Raw genomic sequence first — 7,289 nt, forward strand, 5'->3', positions numbered from 1 at the left:
ACAAGAAATGCCTAAGCACTAAAAATCATGTACATGTACAGAGGTATGTTAGAGCTTGCAGAATAATTATATGGCTTCAGTGCAAATAAACTTGGACTTAGTTTTGAACTAGAACATGCTCCCAGATCCTGCATAATTTCTGAGGGGGGGCGGGGGGGGGGGGAAGGAAAGGAAAAAAGAGTAACATTTACTCGATACAGGGTAGGACATGGAAAACTGAACAGTTGCTGAAGCAAGTTTTTCAGAGAAGCTGTCTGTACTCAGGCTGTAATGTTAATTAGGAGGTAAAGGGCCTGAACAGCAGTTTAGAAAATATGTATAACAAATAGGATACAATAAATTATATTTCAATACATATTACAGAATGCTCCATCTCCCAGATCAGGAAAGCATCTCCCATATATTGAAACATACTTCCTCCTAGCAGACAAGGAAAACATCTTTGTAGCTTCCTCGGTTCCACTAGCAGGCTAGCCTTACATATCTGTCAGTCTTCACAACCCCACTGCACACATACACTATCTAGAGGCCAGAGTACAGCAATAACAAATTAAGTGGGTTACACATCACCTCTCTGCTCTCAGCACAAACTTTCTGACTGTGCTTATGGCTATCATTAACCCACAGTGGCCATAAGCACTCTGTTGCTTTTTATCAGTGACCTATAACAGCTCTTCACAGCTTGTGCTGTAAGACTTTAACCTGCTACACGGAGTAAAGGCTGCCATTGCATTCCTTCAGCAAGAGCCACCAGAATTTTAACACTGCCACATGCCTGAAGTATTCTATAAAACCTACAGGGGAGCAGGAATCCATTTCCTCTCAACAATCTGCTGGTTTAGTGCCCTTGTGGATGTGATTGCCAGCTCACACTTTGTGTGTTGTAGACAGCTGAAGAAGAAGCTGCTGCCTTGGACAGGTGTTGCCAAGGGACAGCAAAAACAGTGGTCACACAGACCGTGCCCCAGACAAGTGTCCTTGACATAGGTGAGCAAAGGTTGGTGTGCCACTCTGCATTGCAGCATTATAAGAAACTTCTTAATAGACTCAACTTCCTATGCAGCTCTTTAGTGCTTAGGAAGTTCTGCCACTTCTTGGTCTTCAGCAGCCCTGCTGCTTTCTGTGGATGCTGGGCAATTCCAAGCGATCTGTTTGTGTTATTATTTTCTTTCTAAGGGCCATTGGTCAAAGAAAGAAACTTCACTGAACCGCCAGTGTTCAAAAAGTTGCTTATCTAGGCTGTCCCACTGCTATTTGACTTGAAATGAACAAAAGTAGTTAACATAAAGTGTCTGGGTTCTGCAAGTTGAACTGCTGCCGCTGCTCCCATGCAAAGAGGTCTGAGTTCTCATCTTAGATGTCACTTGCAGTTAATGAATTTGCTGGCAAGACTGTTAGCACTCAGCAACTATGGACTCTCATTGGTGTGTAGTTCTAAAAATATTTTAGAAAGGGTTTTGCAGAAAACTGCACTTCTGAGAATGGAAGAAAATAATTTAAGATTTTTAGATATGAAACCATCTTAATATTTGATTCTATACTATGATGGTCCAGAAAACTTGTCCTTAGTTACATGAGCAAGTTTTTAAATTCTTTTGAGGCTTCATGACTTCTTGGATTGTGTTTCTTATAACTACCAGGTTCTCACAGTTCAAACCTGAAGTACTAAAGAAAGTACAATGGCTGGACCATAAAGTCTGTCCTCCTTCAAAAGTTGTTTTCTCCCAAAGCTATCTGCAAAATTGTGAGGCCTTTATATTCAATTCCACCCCAGCTGAGACATACCAGGAGAGGTTGTCAGATAGACAGGCCTCTTGGCAAACCAAACAAAAATAAACTGGTATTCTGGTTCAACATTTTCTTTTACTCTGCACCACATGAGGCTTATGATTACAAAACTCAACAACATTTTGAAGTAAATAATTCTTCCTATTTCTACTCAAAAAAACAAGTGGGACAGAAATCTGATGCTGAATAGAATCTGCCAAGTATCTGGTGGGGAGTGGGAGTATTAATACTCTGAATTAGGCAAAGGGTAGAGATACCATGTAATTCACGATTATTTAATTCTCCCAGGTTTCTCACAACACTTACACCTCCTCCTTTTTCATTTCATGTCTCACAAAAGTATGAGCTCAATTCCATGCACTCCGCTCATGTCACTTTAAATAATCTTTTGAATAGACAAATTCCTCTGAAGCCTTTTGTTATGTGACTGTTAGAACAGAGAAATTTAACTATGTGGTGTAAGCACACACCTTCTGCATCTAATACTTAGGCCAATGCAATGTGGTGTATTACATGACAAGAGGTCACATTTCTTGATGACACATGGTGGCCAGGATGCTGGAAAAAATGGACATTTCCTTGGAATGGGTTCAGCAATCTGATTTAACTACAGGGCAAGCACCTAAACTAGTGCCTGCTCAACATGACGAATGAATTAGCCAATAAATCCTGAACCTGTAATTTCTCGTTTGTCTTTGGATTCTGAGAACCTTGTTGGAAGCTTTTTGAATGCTACTGCATTGCAGAGCATAGGCATAGTTAGGCTTGCAAAATACTGCTGATGGGATACTTCTGTCCTTCATTTGGAATGGGCTCATCTCCAAGTCATGGTCTACGTCATCTTTGGGATCCAGCATCTCTCTGCCATTGAACATTTAGCAACTGTTAAAAGCCAAACAGAGGGCTGGGAACCAATTTTCTCAAGGGAAAAAAATGTCCTTTCATTGTTGGGCTTTCTCTGTGCCTGGGCATGTTACATTTCACTATTAATCCTGACACAGACCTCATACTCAAAACATGTCTAAATAAAACCCTCATAATAAATCAGGATTTATTATTCTAATCTCATTTAGGTCATACAGTGGCGTAAACCAGTACAAATGTAGGGCCTTAACCCATAATCCTTAAGGCAGCCAAAGCTTCCATTGGCTTCACACAGAATAATGCTTACGCTTTGAGGGCAGGAGCTCACCACACAAACTAATCAGAGTAATGCAAATATCTTTAAAGCAAGAAAAGCGTGGTTTCATAATTTCAGCCCACATTTGACCAGAAGAACATTTTCCAAAATACATAACTCAGTGAATAGAAGATTGAAAGAGACAAATTCTGGAAACGAGTGTCTTTGTTTCATTTTTGAGCTTTGTCTCTATTAGGCTGGTTGAATGTTGATTTCAGGCTCTCCTGCAGACTTCTCCATTGTGCAATACGCAATAGGAGCAGTGTGAAGCTTGGAATTGTAGTTTGGATTCTAGAATGGTAAGAAAGTCCTGGATACCCTGAAATTTCTGTCTGTGTTGCATGTTCCTTGGGATTTAAAGCAAGACTCAGCAAACTGAGACCTAAGATTAAAAAGAATCAAAAATTATTTATTGCTTTTCACTGTTTAAATAATTCTTTACAGCTTTCAGTTTCCCGGACATCTCCATAACCCGGAAAGATGCTTTGAACCCTTGCTACCTCAAGCAGAATATGTTCTCTCCTTTGCTAGCCTTCTCTGCTTTCTTTGACTCAGGGTTTACACTGTACTTACTTCTACGCACCCATCCCCAGCCTCCACTGGAAAAACCCATCAAAAGGGAACTCAAGCAGTTGGGCATTTCCCTTCAGTGGGGATTCCCTTACATAGCTCTGTCAGCTGTGTATGAGCTGGCTGGAAAAAAGAAGTGGATTAGATGTGTACTGGTAACAGAGGAAGGTGGATTTGAGTGCTAAAGGTTACTTGGCCTAGTGTCTGGCCATTTCATACTACCTGTGACATTTCCTAACAGGGAACATGTCTCCTCTTCACAAGAATTTTGACAGGTAAATAACAAAAGTCTATTTGCAAAGGGATTATTTTAGCCACATCCAGGAAAGTGAGTTAATTAATTTTCTTCCCTTTGCTTCTGATGCTTACACAATACGAAGCCTCTGGCTCACAGCTAACAAACCCCTCCATGTTAGAAATCACCTGATTCAGCTGATTATCTGTTCATTCAAGCAGCTGAGAATTCAGCTGTGGAACCAAAAGTCAAGAATCTTGCTTAAGTTTTCTCAGGTTAATTAAGAAGGTTTTTAACTCAAGTGTCCTAAATCTATGCCTGTTAGTGCTGACAGCCAGGGTAGGTCGGAGGAAGATGAGGGTTATGTTGGGAGGTGTGCTCACAGACAGGCCTGAGCAGCTTCGTGCTCCTTCAGTTTCTGAAACTGCGTTGCCACGGCTGTGCTCTGAACGTGGCCACTGCAGAAACTTGTCAGCTACAGGGCTGTCCTTGGAGCTTTGGTGAAGATGGTTTTGTTGGTGAAGGACTCCAGTCTAGCCTTTCTGGGATATAAAAAAAGGGTGGAGAGGGACAGCTACTATAGCTGGAATCCAAGGATCTTGTCTGCCACTGCAAGGTGATGTAACTGAGCAGAGATACAGAATTCCTGAGATACCTGTCAAGATCACAGCTCAGAGATGCATTCCTAGAAGGTGAGCTTTCTTTGATCATTAGTGAATCTGTACTTCAGCACATCTGGAAAGACCTGACATACATTTGTATTTCCTGGGCTAAAACCAAGTTGTAAACAAGCCTTTTGTAAGCAAATTTGCATCCAACTTTTGACAAGTCGGACTGAGCCAACAGTGCCCTTCCTTGCCCCACACACGGATCATTTGGATGCCGTGTCCCATGTTCACCCTCGTGTTTGTGCCGGGACTTTCCCGCTGGCAGGAGACCTGTCCAAGCTGTCCGTGCACACCTGAGGGCAGAGCACTCCGGCAGCACCTCCAGCTCCGATTAGAGGAACGAGACAGAGCTGGCACCAGATCTGCCAGCAGGCTGCCATCTGCTACCCCGGTCATGCTGCGTCCCCACCCGCGCCGAGGGCCCTCTCTGTCAGCGGACAGGAGGTGAGGACACTACGGAGGCGTCTCTCGCCTCAAGCCACCGTCCCTCTGTCCCGTCTGCCAACAGGAAGGGACAGGGAGGGCTGGCTCAGAGCCCCCCACTCCGGGAGCGCGCCGTGTGGCCCGGGGCCGCGGGGACACGGGCAGAGGTGGCGGTTCGAGGGCAGTCCCTGCCCCAGAGGCAGGACAAGGAACGCGGGGAGCGGCTCCGGCGCGCCCCTTCCCTCACAGCGGGGCGGGCGCAGGCACCGCCGCCCGGGCCCTGCCGGCCCGCGGGGCCACCGCGACCCCTCGTGGAAAGGAGGGACGGGAGCGGCCTGATCCGCTTGATGGGCTTGAATTCCGGCTTTTGGTAGGGTGGGGCTTTTTGGTTTGGGTTTTTGTTTAGTTCGGTTTTTTTTTTTTTTTTTTTTTTTTTGTTTGTTGTTTTTTTTATTTCTCTTTTTCCTTCTGCTTATTTTTCTTCTGTTCACCTGAGATGGACGCAGAGATTGCAGCTGCTGGCTTTCCCCTCCAGCTCGGTGTGTGCTGAGGGCATCTGCTTTTCCGCAGTGCCAGCCTGTTTTCTCCATAAAGCTCTCCTGGAAGAGGAGCAGAGGTTGACACAGGTCCATGTCCCCCAGCCAGCTGCATTTAGCCAGGCGGTTTCCTGTCCCGACCGGCAGCTTTCCCGTATTTACTCCTGTTGCAAGGCACAGGAACCAGCATTGTCCTGATTTATTCTGCAGGGTTTTACTTGCTTGTGAACTGTGCCTCAGTAGCAGAAATCGATTGAGCTTTATCTCCTCCTCCTTAACATCATTAAAATACATTTGCGTGAAAAAATAATAGTAGCTGGCTTAAAAAAATGTTGGTTTTATTGGGGGAAAAGTGCCAAGGTTATATTGTATGTCCATAAACGGAATTGCTTTTGTTTCAAACACAGTAAAATAAAACATGATCTTTCCATGAGTGAAATAATCATGCCAGCTATTTATGTTTGTTTTATCATGCAGAATATTAAGTGTGTTAGACTTCAAATGGCCCAGCTGAAAAATTTGCATTAGTGGGTGGACCAGAGCAGTAAAAGTATAAAAAGAGAAAATAATGAAAAGTAAAAAAAAAAAAAAAGAAAAAAAAAAGAGAGCGAGAGAAAGAAGAACGTTTGAAGAAAGAGTTGCAGATGTTTTTACAGGAATGACATTAAAGAGAAAATCTGCTTGGAGACAGTAAGTGACTTTTTGTAACCTTTGGGGGTTTTTGTAAAATTCTCACAAGCAAGTTGTTTGATGATACCATCATGTGGATAGCAAAAACTCTGTATTTTTAATTTCTTTTAATAAAACTGTGTCTATGTAAGTTTACTATGTTAAATAAGCATTTTAGCCTCTATTATGGCTTAATCCCAGCAAGCAACTCATCAGCATTATTGTACTAATTCCAAAACACAGCACTCTATCAGCTGAGAAGAAAATTTACTCCGTCCCAGCCAAAACCAGCACAACTACAATTATAATTTCTTAGTAATAATATTTGACAATAAATTTATAATAAATCATAATTATAAAAGAAAAACACATTGTATAACTATATTAATATTATCCTTGATATATTGCTAAATATAATTTAAATTATAATTGGTAATAATTTGTAATGTCTTAGCACTAAGTAACAAGATGTTAACTATTTAAATATTAGGACATGGTGGAATTAAGGTTGTTGCTGTCAGTTTTTGGACACCATTGCAAGTGCTTTGTAGTTTTACCTTAGTGAAAGTTTGTCCTGCATGGTCCTTACTTAGGAGGACAAAATGGTAATGCAACAAATGTTTTAAGAGGAGCCAGAGTTGTTAAAATATGAGGTGGTTGGTTATAAAGTTTAACATATATGTGAGCTGAGGTTTGGTAAAATGAGGGTTTGCATTAAATCATATCAGCTCTTTTTAAGTACAGGGAGAGCTGAGGAATTCTGCAGAGAGGAGAGGTTAGAAACTATCCAGTGGTACATGCTGTGAAAGGAAAAGGAATAGAAAGATTTAACAGCTGGGATGGAGAGCAGGGAGTAAGTATTTAGCCTGGACATACTTCTGTCACCTCCAGCTGTGCTGACTGTAGTTTATTTTTGAGTAAAATACAGCATAGCCCAATGGGAAATTTCCAATCCTTTTATAGAATGGACAACTTTACAGTAAATTGACTTCAATCGTGTTTGCTATTAAAATGTTTTAAGAGGTGTGTTCCTGTGTGCAGCTGTATTTGCTTCATCTTAACTGTGTCATTGCAGAGAATGTTTCATCAGGAACTGCTGGATTTTGGGTTATTTTTCACATTTTGTTGCCCCACATTTTTTTAAGAAGTAATGACTATCTCAATCTCAGCTAAGGAAAGGTGGTAACAGCCATGTGATTAATGAATAGAAAAAATATACA

At 42.0% G+C, this 7,289-nt stretch overlaps 1 long non-coding RNA gene across 1 annotated transcript; it reads left to right on the forward strand.

Moving 5' to 3' along the window:
• The first annotated feature begins 5,284 nt into the window (after positions 1–5,284).
• On the forward strand, positions 5,285–6,855 carry LOC135296870 (uncharacterized). The gene is made up of 2 exons (XR_010358898.1): positions 5,285–6,090; positions 6,809–6,855. It is a non-coding gene; the product is annotated as an uncharacterized LOC135296870 (long non-coding RNA).
• Positions 6,856–7,289: the final 434 nt, after the last annotated feature.

This window comes from Passer domesticus, chromosome 3 (genome assembly GCF_036417665.1).
Source record: "Passer domesticus isolate bPasDom1 chromosome 3, bPasDom1.hap1, whole genome shotgun sequence".
NCBI lineage: Eukaryota > Metazoa > Chordata > Aves > Passeriformes > Passeridae > Passer > Passer domesticus.